The sequence below is a fragment of the Macaca mulatta genome, chromosome 11 (assembly GCF_049350105.2).
Source record: "Macaca mulatta isolate MMU2019108-1 chromosome 11, T2T-MMU8v2.0, whole genome shotgun sequence".
Taxonomy (NCBI): Eukaryota; Metazoa; Chordata; class Mammalia; order Primates; family Cercopithecidae; genus Macaca; species Macaca mulatta.
This window is the reverse complement of record NC_133416.1, coordinates 102,143,985-102,162,605: the sequence shown is the minus strand read 5'-3', so window position 1 is coordinate 102,162,605 and position 18,621 is coordinate 102,143,985. Positions and strand designations below refer to the sequence as shown.

The 18,621-nt window shown below is 44.1% G+C and overlaps 1 protein-coding gene and 1 pseudogene across 3 annotated transcripts in view; one reads left to right on the top strand and one right to left on the bottom strand.

The window, feature by feature from the left end:
- Positions 1-18,621, top strand: part of TMCC3 (transmembrane and coiled-coil domain family 3) — a 306,045-nt gene that overhangs the window by 37,010 nt on the left and 250,414 nt on the right. The gene's annotated exons all lie outside the window — the stretch shown is intronic.
- On the bottom strand, positions 1,951-6,847 carry LOC100430218 (keratin, type I cytoskeletal 19 pseudogene; annotated as a pseudogene). The gene has a single exon (XR_013401263.1). The product of XR_013401263.1 is annotated as a keratin, type I cytoskeletal 19 pseudogene (transcript).

The window sequence follows — 18,621 nt, the reverse complement described above, 5'->3', positions numbered from 1 at the left end:
TGGCATTCTAAGATGTCCAGGTTCATCTTGCATTTTCCTTGGTGCAGTTCAAAGGGGACAGAAAGGGCTGCTGGGTGTGCATGTAAACATAGGGTGGCCTAGAGTCAGCCATTTCTTCAAGGAACACTGGTCTCTTGGAGGTCATCTGGAGGATGGTACTTAGAAACCAACGTCCAGATACTAGGTGTGCTTCTTGCTACAGGGACATCACAGCTTCAAGGCTGCCTGAGTGGACAAAGCTGGGAAATATATGTGACATGTACACCCATCTATAGTATACATATATATATACACACACACACCCCTGCATTTCTGTATCTGTGTGTGTATATAAAACAATGCTGGCCGGGCATGGTGGCTCATGCCTGTAATCCCAGCACTTTGGGAGGCTGAGGTGGGCGGATCACGAGGTTAGGAGTTCGAGACCAGCCTGGCCAATATGGTGAAACCCCGTTTCTACTAAAAATACAAAAAAATTAGCCAGACGTGGTGGTGCACACCTGTAGTCCCAGCTACTCGGGAGGCTGAGGCAGGAGAATCACTTGAACCCAGGAGGTGGAGGTTGCAGTGAGCCGAGATTGTGCCACAGACTCCAGCCTGGGAGACAGAGTGAGACTCTGTCTCAAAAAAACCCAAAAAACAAACAAACAAACAAAAATCAATGCCATGAGTCATACTGATATTGCAACATCACTTTTACTCAGTAACTTTTTGGAGAACATGATTTAAAAATTTTTTTTAATGATAATAAACTTGTACAGTTGATCTATTAGGATGGCATTTGGCCACAAGCAAGAGTTAGCCACGCAGGGGTCCACATTCCTCACAGTCATCCTTGGAATAAGTGGAGGCTGGCCTGGGCGCAGAAACCAGAACCATCCCCTTGGCCTTCCTGGCTCTTTCCCCATGGCCGCAGATGGCTGCTTTAGCAGCACTAAAGGCAGTGGAAGGGTCGAAAGGCTTCTTTTGTGTGATATGGTTTGGATATTTGTCCCCGCCCAAATCTCATGTTGAAATGTAATCCCCAATGTTGGAGGTGGGGCCTGGTGGGGGAGGTGTTTGGGTCATGGAGCAGATCCCTCATGTCTTGGTGCTGTCCTTGTGATAGTGAGTGAGTTCTCATGAGATCTGGTTGTTTAAGTTTGTGGCACCTCTGCTCCAACTCACTCTTGCTCCTGCATTCACCATGTGACATGCCTGTTCCCATTTTGCCTTCTGCCGTGAGTAAAAGCTCCCTGAGGCCTCCCTGGAAGCTGTGCTCAGGATGCCGGTGCCATGCGTGTACAGCCTGCAGAACTGTGAGCCAGTTAAACCTCTTCTCTTTATAAATCACCCAGTGTCAGGTATTCCTTTATAGCAGTGCAAGAATGGCCTAATACACTTTGCATAAACCTGTGTCTTTTTTTTTTTTTTTGAGACGGAGTTTCGCTCTTGTCGCCCAGGCTAGAGTGCAATAGCGTGATCTCGGCTTACTGAAACCTCTGCCTCCCAGGTTCAAGTGATTCTTCTGCCTCAGCCTCCCGAGTAGCTGGGATTACAAGTGTGTGCCACCACGCCCGGCTAATTTTTGTATTTTTAGTAGAGATGGGGTTTCACCACGTTGGCCAGTCTGGTCTCGAACTCCTGATCTCAGGTGATCCACCTGCCTCGGCCTTCCAAAGTGCTGGGATTACAGGTGTGAACCACCGCACCTGGCCAAACCTATGTCTTTTTATTGGGAAAGGAAGTCTTTCCCTGCTGACCTCCCTGTTTAGTGAGACCTGAGTTATACTTGCCTTTGACTTGTCACTGGCCAAAGAGAAGGAGAAAACCAAAGAAAAGGTTGAATCCTATCATGATTCACTTTCTGAGGCTGAGAGAGGGACCTGTCCTCCCTCAGGTTGGGTTCAAAGGGGACAGAAAGGGCTGCTGGGTGCACACGTAAATGTAGGGTGGCCTAGGATACAGACTTCTTTTTTTTTTTTTTTTTTTTTTGAGACAGAGTCTCGCTCTATCGCCCAGGCTGGAGTGCAGTGGCCAGATCTCTGCTCACTGCAAGCTCCGCCTCCCGGGTTTACACCATTCTCCTGCCTCAGCCTCCCGAGTAGCTGGGACTACAGGCGCCCACCACCTCGCCCAGCTAGTTCTTTGTATTTTTTAGTAGAGAGGGGGTTTCACCGTGTTAGCCAGGATGGTCTTGAGCTCCTGACCTCGTGATCCACCTGTCTCGGCCTCCCAAAGTGCTGGGATTACAGGCTTGAGCCACTGCGCCCAGCCGGATACAGACTTCTTAGGAAGTTTTAAAGATTGGAGATACTTAGTGCTTACCTTCCAGGAGGAGAAACAGAGACACAGAAAGGTTAATACACTGGCCAAAAGTCACAGAGTAAGTGCTGGAGCCAGGGTTGGAAGTCAGGGAGTGTGGTTCCACAGTCTATAGACACACACTAGCCACAGGCACGTTGGATACAGTACACTCTGGGATCTGGACCTGTAGGAATGCAGGCCCGTGTTGAAAAGGTGCCAACTCCTCTGGCTCATTGTGGGTCCTGGCCGTCCACATTGCAGGGTCACTTTTTTGACTGAGATGTTTTCTGTTATAGTTGTCCCTTAGACAAAGTGAAGAGGTACCCCTGTCCATTACACCTTAATTCGACTTGGCCTTCTGGATCATTTTATATGTTGACATTTGCCCAAGAGGAGCCTGGGGATTGGACTGGAACTTTTCTTTGCTCTTTTTTTTTTTTTTCCCTCCCTTGGGCTATAAAATTTTACTGGCAGGTCAGGGGAAGAGCCAGGGGTAAGGGTTCCTTCCTTCCCATCCCCCTACCCAGGAGACGCGCTCTGAGGAGAGCAGAGGCCCCGGAGCCTGCCGCCTCAGAGGACCTTGGAGGTGGACAGGTTGTTGTAGTGATCTTCCTGGCCCTCGAGCAGGCTGCGGTAGGTGGTGATCTGCTCCAGGAGCTGCTGGTACTCCTGATTCTGGTACTCCTGATTCTGCCACTCACCTTCAGCTTGCACATCACCCAGCTGGGCTTTAATACTGCTGATCAGTGCCTGGATCTGTGCCAGCTGGGCTCCAGAGCACACCTCTGTTTCTGCCAATGTGCTTTCCAAGGGAGTTTTCATGCTGAGCTGCAACTGCAACTCAAGACCCTGGAGGGTGCACCGCAAGTCAGTGACCTCGGACCTGCTTACCTGGAGTTGCTCTGTGTGGCCAGTGACCTCCTGGTTCAGTTCCTCAGTCCAGCTGGTGAACCAGGCTTCAGCATCCTTCTGGTTCTACTTGGCCATGACCTCATATTGGCTTTACCTGTCACTCGGGATCTTGGCAGGTCAGAGTCGAATCCACCTCCACATTGACCTGGTCTCCCACTTGGCCCCTCAGGACATTGATTTCCTCCTCGTGGTTCTTCTTCAGGTAGGCCAGCTCTTCCTTCAGGCCTTTGATCTGTGCCTTCAGGTCAGTCCTGGCCAGGGTCACCTCATCCAGCACCCATACTTGGTTCGGACATCATCTGCAGCCAGATGGGTGTTGTCGATCTGTAGGACAATCCTGGAGTTTTCAATGATGGCACCAAGAATCTTGTCCTGCAGGTCCTCGATGGTCCTATAGTAGTGGCTGTAGTTGCGGGAGGGCCTGGGCCCCTGCTTCTGCTACTGGTCACGGAGCTTCACCTCCAGTTTGCTGTTGGCTGCCTCCAGGGCATGCACCTTGTCCAAGTAGGAGGCCAGGCGATCGTTGAGGTTCTGCATGGTGAGCTTCTCATTGCCCGCAAGCAGCCCGTCGGACCAAGCCAGGATGCCACTGTAGCCCCCTGAAGGAGGACGAGGACACAGAGCGGGCAGAGGACATGGATATGCCATGGCCGCCGGAGCCCCGGTGCCTGCTGGGGGACTGGAACTTTTCTAGTGAGCAGTAGAGAGCGCAGTCCAGCTTGCACGCAGCCACAGTGCTGAAGGAAGGAGCAGCCATTAGGATAGTTATGTGCTTGTCCCGGCCTGTCACTACAAAGATTTGTGACCTCAGGCAAAGTCCTGAATCAGATGGTCTTAAGACAGTGTATCATCTCATCTGACTTTGATGGAACAGACATGCAGTCCCCCTTTTTCTGTCTCATTTCCCTCATCTGTGAAATAGGGGAACTGTGGGGGGCGATCCGGATAAACCTTAACATGCTGGTCAGAGGAGAGTGGGGCTCTGAACAGAGCTGGGAGGCCCCCAGTACTTCTCTCAGCTATCTGTTCCGTGTCTCCTGTCTGCTCCTTCATATGAGCTACAAGGAATCTCTGCAAAAGGGTAAGGTGGGAACTCAAACTGGGAGGGGTGGAGACGGAAGACAAGCCAGGAAGATATGTGCCGAGAAAGATGCCAGATGAACTCGATCTCAAACCCCACAGCGCGTTCTCTGTGGGCCCTGGCTCGCGTTTGTCAGTCGGTAATTTCAGAGTCAGCAGATCTGTTTCTCACATCTGGATGCCAAAAAGCAGGAAATCCCTGGTCCTGGCTGGGATCGGGGGATGATCTCAGATGTGGAGACAGGGCAGCAGGCCCTCAGATGGGCTTCCAAGCAAGTCTTGTCCCCAGTAGGAGCCCATGATTCCTCTTTTCAGCCACTTGGATCTTTTGCTTTTTAGTTTTGGTGACTGATCTTCTGTTCCAGCCGGGGGAAAAAAGTTTCTGCACAGAGGCTTGCTCCAGGATTCTCTTTCTTCTTCTTTTTTTAACTAGGGACTGCTGATGTCACTTCTCTTTTGTTTTCTTTTGGAATTTATTCCTGTTTGACAGAGTCCTTCCCTGGCCTGATGCTCTCAGGCATAGCTTGGTGGTTAAGCTTCCCCCTTCCCACTAAGTCTTATTCTCTTCCCAGACACAGGCACTCCCCACTTGGCTGTCTGAGTAAACACAGGCCCTGCCTGTTGGGATTCTACCTAATAGCCCTTTTGCCATTTGGGGCCTGGCCTGGTATCAAGTGTCTACTTTTAAAAAACAGCCTTGGGCTGGGCTCTGTGGCTCTGCCTGTGAGCCCTTCTGGAGACGGAGGCAGGCAGATGGCTCTGAGTCCAGGGATTTAAGGCCAGCCTGGGCAACATGATGAAACCTCATCTCTTCAAAAATACAAACGTTAGGTGGGTGTGGGGGCATGCACCTGTGGTCCCAGCTATGGGCGGTGGGGGCTCTGGAGCAGGAGGATTGCTCGAGCCTGGGAGGTGGAGATTGCAGTGAGCTGTCATCGCACAACTGCATTCCAGCCTGGGTAACAGAGCAAAACCCTGTCTCAAAAAATAAATAAAGCCGGGCGCGGTGGCTCAACCCTGTAATCCCAGCACTTTGGGAGGCCAAGACGGGTGGATCACGAGGTCAGGAGATCGAGACCATCCTGGCTAACACGGTGAAACCCCGTCTCTACTAAAAAATACAAAAAACTAGCCGAGCGAGGTGGCGGGCGCCTGTAGTCCCAGCTACTCGGGAGGCTGAGGCAGGAGAATGGCATGAACCTGGGAGGCGGAGCTTGCAGTGAGCAGAGATCTGGCCACTGCACTCCAGCCTGGGCGACAGAGCAAGACTCCATCTCAAAAATAAATAAATAAAAATAAATAAATAAATAAATAATAAAATAAAATAAAAAACAGCCTTTAAAACCTATATTTATTTTGATTTCTAAAGCAATACATGTCTGCTGTGTAAAATTTGGGAAGTAAAAGTAACAAAGAAGACAATAAAGATCCACTTTAATCCCAGTGCCCAGAGAATTAATGTTTCATGCATTTTATTTCACTTTCTTCTGGAAGTATGTATATACATGTGGGTATGAATATTTAACATAGTTGGAGCCATGGTTTATAACACATTTTGCTTTTATGTTCTCACTAACCCCTGTTAATATGACCCTAGCCATGTCTTTGAATTTTTTGAAGTTAAATTATGCTCTACTTATTTAATGATCATACACTCACTTTCTACCTTTTGTACCTATCATCCCTTCTTCACTCTCATTCCCCTGTCTGCTTTAGGATGATGATGAGGAGGAGGAGGAAGAGCATCAGTCATATAGAAACTCTTGGTATTGATACATTCATGCTTGTAGTGCTCTGTAAGGTTGATGCTGTTACTATCCTCTTATTAATGGATGAGAAAACGGAAGTTAAGGAAATTGTCCAGGTTGCATGCCCTAGTAAGGGACCGAACTGGATTTGAACTTTGACACTAGCTCAGAGTCTGGACTAGCCTCCCTTGATATTCTTCTTGTGAGCACTTCTTTTCTGGGTCGAAGATAGCATGATAGCATTTTCCAGATTTTGTGGATAAAGCTGGGTGTTAGTCTTGGCCTGGCCACTTCCATCCTCTGTGGCCTTTGGTAAGTTATTTCACCTCTCTAGATCCCTTGGGCCTTTTTGGGTCCCAGGGTCTATGACTTCGTAGTGGAAAGAGAACAACAGAGACAACATTCAAGGACAGACCCAGAATGACAGGAACATCATTGTCTACTTGATTTCAGGGACACTTACATTTGGCTCTAAAAGACATTTCTGTGAGGAAGTTGGTTTTCTCTACACTTTACTAAGGCAGGAGCTAGGTGGTGCCCAGGAGAAGTCCCCACATGAGCTGTGAGGTTTTCTTGTATGCTAAGTTAGAGCGGTTCTCACGAAGGGTAAGCCCCATGACATACTTCCCTTGAGTGTACTGAGGTCACAGGGCTTCTGTGACTCACCAGCAAGTGTGGGGAGTAAAGGGCATGTGTCCCTCCCTGGCACAGGCACCCGCCCCCTGCCATGTTGTGGCATGATCATTGAGGTGTGTGGCTGGAAGAATGCTCCAGCCAGCTAAAGTAGGCTTCTTTAGTTGCCGTGTGTGCTGCTGGGCAAGTGAGGCGGGCTGGGCAAGCCAGAGGTGACTGCTCTGCTTTTCCTGACATCAGTGATGGGACTGTCTTGCTTGGTGGCACAGATATTTTTCCAGGGCTCTGTCCCTCCACCCACTGACCAGAAAAAGAAAAAGAGAACAAGAAGACACTTGTCTTACAAAATAAAAAGTTTACCCCATGCAGTTTCCCTTCCTTTTTCATGTAGATGTTACAAAGCAAAAACACACCCCCACAGCGAGGGGTTTTTGAACATCGACTGGGTTTCAGCTGTCACCCAGGAAGCAGCCAGCACTGTACGTGGCCCTTTGCTTTACTCTGCAGGTGTTGGTGATTCTTGGGTGCAATGTCTGGCAGTTGGGTTTCTGTGCCAGGTCCTCTGCACATGGCTTTCTTTGTTCAGTGTTATTTCCCCTGTTTGCCAGGCTTCTCTGAGGAGATACTGACATTTTTTCTTTGTCCAGTTCTCTTATCCTAGAAACAAACCAAAACTGCACCTTTTAAAAATGTTTGTTTTCCTATGGTTGATTTGGAAAATATCTCGCTTTAGCCAGGGAATAGTACAGCTTTTGTTCTGTTAGTGAAATGATCTGGGGATTTTATTTCAAAGTATAAGTCCCTAAGATAACGAATGAGGGTTATAAGGAAGGGAACATGGTTATGTTTGGGAAGTGAATTAAATTGAATAGAGCAATGATGAAGCACTAAATGTATGTTAGGAACATACACATGTCAGTCAAGTTTTCAAGTCTCCCAAGGAAACTACAGTCATAGTGATGGTAACGATGATGTGTCGATAATAAAGATAATAACGTCAGCATTTGTTGAGTATTTACCATGTGCTGTTAATAGATAGTGTGCTAGTTTAAAACAACTTGGTTGTATGTATTATTTTTGTTGTGTAGGAACAAGAAACTGAAACTCAGTCTAAGTAACATGCTCAAGTCAGCTGGTAAGTAGGAATGCTGTGTTTTAGACACAGGTTGAGTCCACAGTTCCAACCCTTAACCTCCAGGCAAACTGCCTTCAAAATCATATTTTAAGAGATCTTGGGCCGGGTGTGGTGGCTCACGCCTGTAATTGCCACGCTTTGGGCCAAGGCGGGTGGATCATTTCAGGTCAGGAGTTCCAGACCAGCCTGGCCAACAAGATGAAACCCTTTCTCTACTAAAAATACAAAAATTAGCTGGGCATGGTGGCAGGCGCTTATAGTTCCAGTTACTTTGGAGGCTGAAGCAGGAGAATTGCTTGAACCCAGGAGGCGGAGGTCGCAGTGAGCCGAGACTGTGCCACTGCACTCCAGCCTGGATGACAGAGCAACACTCCGTCTCAAAAATTAATAATAATTAAAAAAAGAGATCTGGGTATTTTAGCTTTGATTAAAAAAATAATAGAGTCTTGCTATGTTTCCTAGGCTGATCTCAAACTCCTGGGCTCAAGCGTTTTTCCTGCCTTGGCCTCCAGAGTACCTGGGACTACAGGTGTGCACCATTGTGCCTGACTTACAGCTTTACATTTTGAGATACCCAAAGAAAGTGCTTTTGATAAATAAAATTGAAGAAGGAAATGTATTCTTTCTCTCCATTTTGTTTCTATCTTTGGATTGCCTATGACTCATAATGAATATGACTGGAATATCTGCCCTCTGAACTGAGCCCACAACTTTATTGAGGTATAATTTACATATCTAAAGTCCATCCATTGTAAATACGTTGTTTTTTAGTGAATTTGTAAGAGTTGTGCAACCATCTCCATAATCCATGTTTAGAACATGTCCATCACTGCACAAAGTGGCCTTGTGCCCATTTGTGGTTAGTCTCTGCTCCCACCCCCAACCCCAGTCAACCACTAATCCACTTTCTGTCTTTATACATTTGCTTTTGCTAGAAATTTCATATAAGTGGAATCATTTAATATAGGGTTTTGTGACTGGCTTTTCCTCGCTTAGCATATTTTTGACACTTATCACTGTTGTAAGGTACATTGGTAGTTCCCTTTTATTGCTGACTATCTCATTATATGGTTATACCACATCTTGTTAACTCATTCACCAGTTGATGGACATTTGAGTTGTTTCTATGTTTTGACTATTATGAATAATGCTGCTATAATCATTTGTATGCAAGTTTTTGTGTAGACAAATGTTTTTATTTCTCTTGGGTAGACACCTAGAATTGTCATTTCTGGGACATATGGCAGATATATGTTTAATCTTTTGAGAAGCTGTTACAGTGCTTTCCACAGTGACTGCACCATTTAACCTTCCCGTCTCTGGGGTATGAGGGGGTTCCAGTTGCTCCACATCCCATTCTACACTTGATATTTTCTGTTGTTTTGATTATAGCCATTCTGGTGGGTGTGTAGTGGTATCTCATTGTGGTTTTAATTTGCATTTCTGTAATGACTAATAATATTGAACAGTTTTGCATGTGCTTATTAGCTGTTTATATATATATTTTATTATACTTTAAGTTCTAGGGTACATGTGCACAACATGCAGGTTCGTTACATACATATACATGTGCCGTGTTGATGTGCTGCACCCATTAACTCATCATTTACATTAGGTATGTCTCCTAATGCTATCCCTCCCCCCTCACCCCACCCCATGACAGACCCCAGTGTGTGATGTTCTCCATCCTGTGTCCAAGTGTTCTCATTGTTGAATTCCCACCTATGAGTGAGAACACATGGTGTTTGGTTTTCTGTCCTTGCGACAGTTTGCTGAGAATGATGGTTTCCAGCTTCATCCATGTCACTACAAAGGACATGAACTCATCCTTTTTTATGGCTGCAAAGTATTCCATGGTGTATATGTGCCACATTTTCTTAATCCAGTCTGTCACTGATGGACATTTGGGTTGGTTCCAAGTCTTTGCTACTGTGAATAGTGCCACAATAAACATACATGTGCATGTGTCTTTATAGCAGCATGATTTATAATCCTTTGGGTATATACCCAGTAATGGGGTGGCTGGGTCAAATGGTATTTCTAGTTCTGGATCCTTGAGGAATTGCCACACCATCTTCCAGAATGGTTGAACTAGTTTACAGTCCCACCAACAGTGTAAAAGTGTTCCTATTTCTCCACATCCTCTCCAGCACCTGTTGTTTCCTGACTTTTTAATGATTGCCATTCTAACTGGTATGAGATGGTATCTCATTGTGGTTTTGATTTGCGTTTCTCTGATGGCCAGTGATAATGAGCATTTTTTCATGTGTCTGTTGGCTGCATAAATATCTTCTTTTGAGAAGTGTCTGTTCATATCCTTCGCCCACTTTTTGATGGGGTTATTTGATTTTTTCTTGTAAATTTGTTTAAGTTCTTTGCAGATTCTGGATATTAGCCCTTTGTCAGATGGGTAGATTGTAAAAATTTTCTCCCATTCTATAGGTTGCCTGGTCACTCTGATGGTAGTTTCTTTTGCTGTGCAGAAACTCTTTAATTAGATCCCATTTGTCTATTTTGGCTTTTGTTGCCATGGCTTTTGGTATTTTAGTCATGAGGTCCTTGCCCATTCCTATGTCCTGAATGGTATTGCCTAGGTTTTCTTGTAGGGTTTTTATGGTTTTAGGTCTAACATTTAAGTCTTTAATCCATCTTGAATTAATTCTTGTATAAGGTGTAAGGAAGGGATCCAGTTTCAGCTTTCTACATATGGCTAGCCAATTTTCCCAGCACCATTTATTAAATAGGGAATCCTTTCCCCACTTCTTATTTTTGTCAGGTTTGTCAAACATCAGATGGTTGTAGATGTGTGGTATTATTTCTGAGGGCTCTGTTCTGTTCCGTTGGTCTATATCTCTGTTTTGGTACCAGTACCATGCTGTTTTGGTTACTACAGCCTTGTAGTACAGTTTGAAGTCAGGTTGCGTGATTCCTCCAGCTTTGTTCTTTTGGCTTAGGATTGTCTTGGCAATGCGGGCTCTTTTTTGGTGGCATATTAACTTTAAAGTAGTTTTTTCCAATTCTGTGAAGGAAGTCATTGATAGCTTGATGGGGATGGCATTGAATCTATAAATTGCCATGGACAGTATAGCCATTTTCACGGTATTGATTTTTCCTATACATGAGCATGGAATGTTCTTCCATTTGTTTGTGTCCTCTTTTATTTCATTGAGCAGTGGTTTGTAGTTCTCCTTGAAGAAGTCTTCACATCCCTTGTAATTTGGATTCCTAGGTATTTTATTCTCTTTGTAGCAATTGTAAATGGGAGTTCACTCATGATTTGGCTCTTTGTTTGCCTGTTAATGGTGTATAGGAATGCTTGTGATTTTTGCACATTGATTTTATATCCCGAGACTTTGCTGACGTTGCTTATCAGCTTAAGATTTTGGGCTGAGATGATGGGGTTTTCTAAATATACAATCATGTCATCTGCAAACAGGGACAATTTGACTTCCTCTTTTCCTAATTGAATACCCTTTATTTCTTTCTCCTGCCTGAATGTCCTAGCCAGAACTTCCAACACTGTGTTGAACAGGAGTGGTGAGAAAGGGCATCCCTGTCTTGTGCCAGTTTTAAAAGGGAATGCTTACAGTTTTTGCCCATTCAGTATGATATTGGCTGTGGGTTTGTAGCTCTTACTATTTTGAGATACGTCCCATCAATAGCTAGTTTATTGAAAGTTTTTAGCCTGAAGGTGTTGAATTTTATCAAAGGCCTTTTCTGCATCTATTGAGATAATAATGTAGTTTTTGTCTTTGGTTCTGTTTATATGCTGGATTATGTTTATTGATTTGTGTATGTTGAACTAGCCTTGCATCCCAGGGATGAAGCCAACTTGATCATGGTGGATAAGCTTTTTGATGTGCTGCTGGGTTTGGTTTGCCAGTATTTTATTGAGCATTTTTGCATCAATGTTCATCAGGGATATGGGTCTAAAATTCTCTTTTTTTGTTGTGTCTCTGCCAGGCTTTGGTATCAGGATGATGCTGGCCTCATAAAATGAGTTAGGGAGGATTCCTCTTTTTCTATTGATTGGAATAGTTTCAGAAGGAATGGTACCAGCTCCTCTTTGTACCTCTGGTAGAATTCGACTGTGAATCTGTCTGATCCTGGACTTTTTTTGGTTGGTAGGCTATTAATTATTGCCTCAGTTTCAGAACCTGTTATTGGTCTATTCAGGGATTCAACTTCTTCCTGCTTTAGTCTTGGGAGGGTGTATGTGTGCAGGAATTTATCCATTTCTTCTAGATTTTCTAGTTAGTTTGCATAGAGGTGTTTATAGTATTATCTGATGGTAGTTTGTGTTTCTGTGGGATCAGTGGTGATATCCCCTTTATCATTTTTTATTGCATCTATTTGATTCTTCTCTCTTTTCTTCTTTATTAGTCTTGCTAGTGGTCTTTCAATTTTGTTGATCTTTGCAAAAAACCAGCTCCTGGATTCATAGATTTTTTTGAAGGGTTTTTTGTGTCTCTATCTCCTTCAGTTCTGCTCTGATCTTAGTTATTTCTTGCCTTCTGCTAGCTTTTGAATGTGTTTGCTCTTGCTTCTCTAGTTCTTTTAATTGTGATGTTAGGGTGTCAATTTTAGATCTTTCCTGCTTTCTCTTGTGGGCATTTAGTGCTATAAATTTCCCTCTACACACTGCTTTAAATGTGTCCCAGAGATTCTGGTATGTTGTGTCTTTGTTCTCATTGGTTTCAAAGAACATCTTTATTTCTGCCTTCATTTCGTTATGTACCCAGTAGTCATTCAGGAGCAGGTTGTTCAGTTTCCATGTAGTTGAGTGGTTTTGAGTGAGTTTCTTAATCCTGAGTTTTAGTTTGATTGCACTGTGGTCTGAGAGACAGTTTGTTAAAATTTCTGTTTTTTTACATTTGCTGAGGAGTGCTTTACTTCCAACTATGTGGTCAATTTTGGAATAAGTGCAATGTGGTGCTGAGAAGAATGTATATTCTGTTGATTTGGGCTGGAGAATTCTGTAAATATCTGTTAGGTCCACTTGGTTGGTGCAGAGCTTAGTTCAAGTCCTGGATATACTTGTTAACTTTCTGTCTCATTGATCTGTCTGATGTTGACAGAGGGGTGTTAAAGTCTCCCATTATTATTGTGTGGGAGTCTAAGTCTCTTTGTGGGTCTCTAAGGACTTGCTTTATGAATCTGGGTGCTCCTGTATTGGGTGCATATATATTTAGGATAGTTAGCTCTTCTTGTTGAATTGATCCCTTTACCATTATGTAATGGCCTTCTTCTTTGTCTCTTTTGATCTTTGTTGGTTTAAAGTCTGTTTTATCAGAGACTAGGATTGCAACCCCTCCTTTTTGTTTTGTTTTGTTTTCCATTTTCTTCATAGATCTTCCTCCATCCCTTTATTTTGAGCCTATGTGTGTCTCTGCACATGAGTTGAATCTCCTGAATACAGCACACTGATGGGTCTTGACTCTTTATCCAATTTGCCAGTCTGTGTCTTTTAATTGGGGCATTTAGCCCATTTACACTTAAGGTTAATATTGTTATGTGTGAATTTGATCCTGTCGTTATGATGTTAGCTGGTTATTTTGCTCGTTTGTTGATGCAGTTTCTTCCTAGCATTGATGGTCTTTACAATTTGGCATGTTTTTGCAGTGTCCGGTATTGGTTGTTCCTTTCCATGTTTAGTGCTTTCTTCAGGAGCTCTTGTAAGGCAGGCCTGGTGGTGACAAAAATCTCTCAGCATTTGCTTGACTGTAAAGGATTTTATTTCTGTTTCACTTATGAAGCTTAGTTTGGCTGGATATGAAATTCTGGGTTGAAAATTCTTTTCTTTTTTTTTTTTTGAGACGGAGTCTTGCTCTGTCTCCCAGGATGGAGTGCAGTGGTGCAATCTTGGCTAACTGCAAGCTCCGCCTCCCGGGTTCACGCCAGTCTCCTGCCTCAGCCTGCCAAGTAGCTGGGACTACAGGCGCCCGCCACCACGCCTGGCTAAGTTTTTTGTATTTTTAGTAGAGACGGGGTTTCACCATGTTAGCCAGGATGGTCTCGATCTCCTGACCTTGTGATCTGCCTGCCTCGGCCTCCCAAAGTGCTAGGATTACAGGTATGAGCCACTATGCCCAGCCGAAAATTCTTTTCTTTAAGAATGTTGAATATTGGCCCCCACTGTCTTCTGGCTTATAGAGTTTCTGCTGAGAGATCTGCTGTTAGTCTGATGGGCTTCCCTTTGTGGGTAACCCGACCTTTCTCTCTGGCTGCCCTTAACATTTTTTCCTTCATTTCAACATTGGTGAATCTGATAATTATGTGTCTTGGAGTTGCTCTTCTCGAGGAGTATCTTTGTGGTGTTCTCTGTATTTCCTGAATTTGAATGTTGGCCTGTCTTGCTAGGCTGGGGAAGTTCTCCTGGATAATATCCTGAAGAGCGGTTTCCAACTTGGTTCCATTCTCCCTGTTACTTTCAGGTACACCAATCAGATGTAGATTTGGTCTTTTCACATACTGCCATATTTCTTGAAGGCTTTGTTCATTTCTTTTTACTCTTTTTTCTTTAAATATCTTTTCTCACTTCGTTTCATTCGTTTGATCTTCAATCACTGATACACTTTCTTCCACTTGATTGAATCAGCTACTGAAGCTTGTGCATGTGTTCTGTAGTTCTTGTGCCATGATTTTCAGCTCCATCAGGTCATTTAAGTTCTTCTCTATGCTGTTTATTCTAGTTGGCCATTTGTCTAATCTTTTTTCAAGATTTTTAGTTTCTTTGTGATGGGTTCGAACATCCTCCTTTAGCTCAGAGAAGTTTGTTATTACTGATCGTCTGAAGCCTACTTCTGTCAGCTCATCAAAGTTATTCTCCGTCCACCTTTGTTCCGTTGCTGGCGAGGAGCTGCATTCCTTTGGAGGAGAAGAGGCGCTCTGATTTTTAGAATTTTCAGCTTTTCTGCTCTGGTTTCTTCCCATCTTTGTGGTTTTATCTACCTTTGGTCTTTGATGATGGTGATGTACAGATAGGGTTTTGGTGTGGATGTCATTTCTGTTAGTTTTCCTTCTAACAGTGAGGACCCTCAGCTTCAGGTCTGTTGGAGTTTGCTGGAGGTCCACTCCAGACCCTGTTTGCCTGGGTATCACCAGTGGAGGCCGCAGAAGAGCAAATATTGCAGAACAACAAATGTTGCTGCCTGATCCTTCCTCTGGAAGCTTCGTCTCAGAGGGACACCCGGCTGTATGAAGTGTCAGTTGGCCCCTACTGGAAGGTGTCTCCCAGTTAGGCTACTTGGGGATCAGGGACCCACTTGAGGAGGCAGTCTGTAGGTTCTCAGATCTCAAACTCCATGCTGGGAGAACCACTACTCTCATCAATGCTATCAGACAGGGACGGGTAAGTCTGCAGAAGTTTCTGCTGCCTTTTGTTCAGCTATGCCCTGCCCCCAAAGGTGGAGTCTACAGAGGCAGGCAGGCCTCCTTGAGCTGCAGTGGGCTCCACCCAGTCTGAGCTTCCCAGCTGCTTTGTTTACCTACTCAAGCCTGAGCAATGGCAGATGCCCCTCCCCCAGCCTCACTGCCACCTTGTAGTTTGATATCAGACTGCTGTGCTAGCAGTGAGCGAGGATCTATGGGCTTGGGACCCTCCGAGCCAGGCACAGGATAAAATCTCCTGGTGTACCGTTTGCTAAGACCATTGGAAAAGCACAGTATTAGGGTGGGAATGTCCCAATTTTCCAGGTACTGTCTGTCATGGCTTCCTTTGGCTAGGAAAGGGAATTCCCTGACCCCTTGCACTTCCTGGGTGAGGCGATGCCCCGTCCTGCTTCAGCTCACACTCTGTGGGCTCCACCCACCACCGTCCAATAAGCCCCAGTGAAATGAACCTGGTACCTCAGTTGGAAATGCAGAAATCACCTGTCTTCTCCCTCGCTCACACTGGGAGCTGTAGACTGGAGCTGTTCCTATTCAGCCATCTTGGAACCCACTCAGCTGTTTATATATTTTCTTTGGTGAAATGTCCGTTCAATTTTTGGCCTATTTTTGTATTTATTTATTTATTTATTTATTTTTGAGATGAAGTCTTGCTCTGTCACCCAAGCTGGAGTGCAGTGGCGCGGTCTTGGCTCACTGCAGCCTCTGCCTCCTGGGTTCCAGCAATTCTCCTGCTTCAGCCTCCCAAGTAGCTGGGATTACAGGCATGCTCTACCATGCTTGGCTAATTTGTGTATTTTTAGTAGAGACGGAGTTTCACTATGTTGGTTAGGCTGGTCTCGAACTCCTGACCTCAGGTGATCTGCCTGCCTTGGCCTCTCAAAATGCTGGGATTACAGGTGTGAGCCACCACGCCTGGCCTGGCCTATTTTTAAATTGAGTTCCTTGTCTTATTATTGAGTTGTAAGAGTTCTTTATATATTCTGAATATAAGTGCCTTATCAAATATGATTTATAAATATTTTCACCCATCTGTGGCTTGCATTTGATTTTCCTTTTCTTTTGCTGGCAAATATGTAGAGTAATTGATTTTCTTAATGGTGACTTTTGAAGAGAGCTTTTAATTTTGAAGTCCAGTTCATCCATTTTTTTCTTTTACGGTTTGTGTTTGGCCTTTGCCTTTTAGCACCCAAATATTCCTGTCTCTTTGGTTTATTCTTAGTTTAGGTGTCCCAGTTTTTACTCTTTCATTCTCCCTGGATTCTACATTTATTCCTGTTTGAGGACAGAAGGCAAAGCCCAGCCTCCAAGTTCTCTTGCTAATACTCTGTGTTGGGCACCTTCCTGGAATTGTATGTTCAGGCCTCTGGTAAGTATGCAAGTCTTTGGTGACTCTGGCTACCAAATCTTGAGATAGAAGGTGAAATTAGACCTTCCTCAGCAATTTACAATTGAAGTCAGATAAGAAAAATGACTGCTTTATATGGAAATGTTTTCTTTTTAAAAAATTAGTTGAGTGCTTCTCTACTTATTGATAAACCTCAATAATTATAAATATCCCTTACATTGCTTTACAGGTTTTCAGAGTTAATTTACCTTTATCTTCTCATTTAGGTCCTTTTGCAGATAAGAAATACAAGAGTTTAAGTAGATTGACGGGTATTTAACACAAATTAGTTAATATTGGAGACACAAGTATTAGTTGATCATTTTTTTCCAGAGTCTACCAAGAATTTATTTATCTATTTATTTTGAGATGGAGTCTTGCTCTGTCGCCAGGCTGGAGCAAAGTGGTGTCATCTCAGCTCACTGCAACCTCTGACTGCCTGGTTCAAGCAATTCTCCTGCCTCAGCCTCCCAAGTAGCTGGGATTACTGGCACACGCCACCATGCCCTGCTAATTTTTGTAGTTTTAGTAGAGACAGGGTTTCACCATGTTGGCCAGGCTGGTCTCAAACTCCAGACCTCAAGTGATCAGCCCACCTTGGCCTCCCAAAGTGCTGGGATTACAGGCGTGAACCACTGCACCTGTCCCCAAGAATATTTTTAAGTGTTTACCATTCACCATGCAAAAATGAGTTGGAGGAAAGGGTAGCACTGGGCTCTGTCTACTAATCTGATGAAGCTCAACAGTAGTCAGAATCGTAGAATTGCAGGTTCTTGATGTTGAAAGGGGTCTCAAAACTTCAGAGTGCATCCCTTCACCCACCAGAGGAATCCTTACATTACTCTTGTTGGTAGATAATCTTCTGGCTCTCAGGCACTTTCATAAAGAAAGCTTAAAACTTTTCAAGCCTGTGGGATCAATTCTTGGATAATTTTAAGTATTGGAAAATCATTTTGTGTATGGAGCCTAACCTAGTCTCCCCTGCAAATTTCACCTGTTGGCGACACAAAACAACTAGTGCCATTCTTTATTGGCAGCTCTTCAAATATTGAAGAGTACCTTAAACCTTCACATCTATAGTTACCACCTGTTCTATCAACTATTTGTGTTTAATTTGGATTCCCGACTTACAGCCGTGATAGTCACTTCTTGCTGGATACAATTCCGATTGTCTGTATCTTTTGTGGCTAAATGAAACCTACATGTCAGATATGGCCTAGCTGGGAGAGTTTTGTGAGCCTGTCAGTTCCTTTGCTATGGGTGAGGCCTGCGCAGTGGTGTTAGTTACTTAGCAGCTACATTGCAGTGCTGACACTTGTTGGGATTGTGATTAGCCAAAACCCAAATTATATTTTCTCCTGTGGCTTTTGGCTAAGCCAGTTCTCTATTATGTCTTCTTATGTAATTGCTATTTTCAATGTAAATGCAGGGATTTACAGTTAATATTATTATTTAATATTAATGATACACTAGTAACTAGCATCTTTTGAGGACTTACTATATTTATCTTGTTGGGTTTTCCCCAGGATGTGCCTCTTGGGATCATTTTGAATCTTATTTCTTCCCTTTTCTTGGTTTTTCTTTCTACTGACCGAAATGTTTGCATATTTAGTTCCTACCCATCTGGGTCTCCTGTCTGCCCAGATGTATTTTAATTTTGGCTAGCTCATAGTGATGGTAAGATTTTAATAACTCATGGAAGGAATTAAAGCCACCCAGATTTCTGCATGTATATCCATGTATTCCTTCATTGATATGGTTTGACTGTGTCCCCACCCAAATCTCATCTTGAATTGTAGTTCCCATAATCCCCACGTGTTGGCCATTTGGGGCAGTTATGGTTGGGTGAATACCACAGTGGCCTGATAAGGGGGGCAAGATGCTTCTGCAAGTGCCTAATTTTATGTAACCTTCTGGTGCTAGCAAAAAGGAGCCTTACATTACAGATAGATATTGAGGATTCTGGAAAAAGTTTTCAGTTGTAGAACTAAGAGAATGCTCTAGAGATTGGAGTCTTTGGAGATAGTTTTTCAAGGACCCTGCCACCCTCC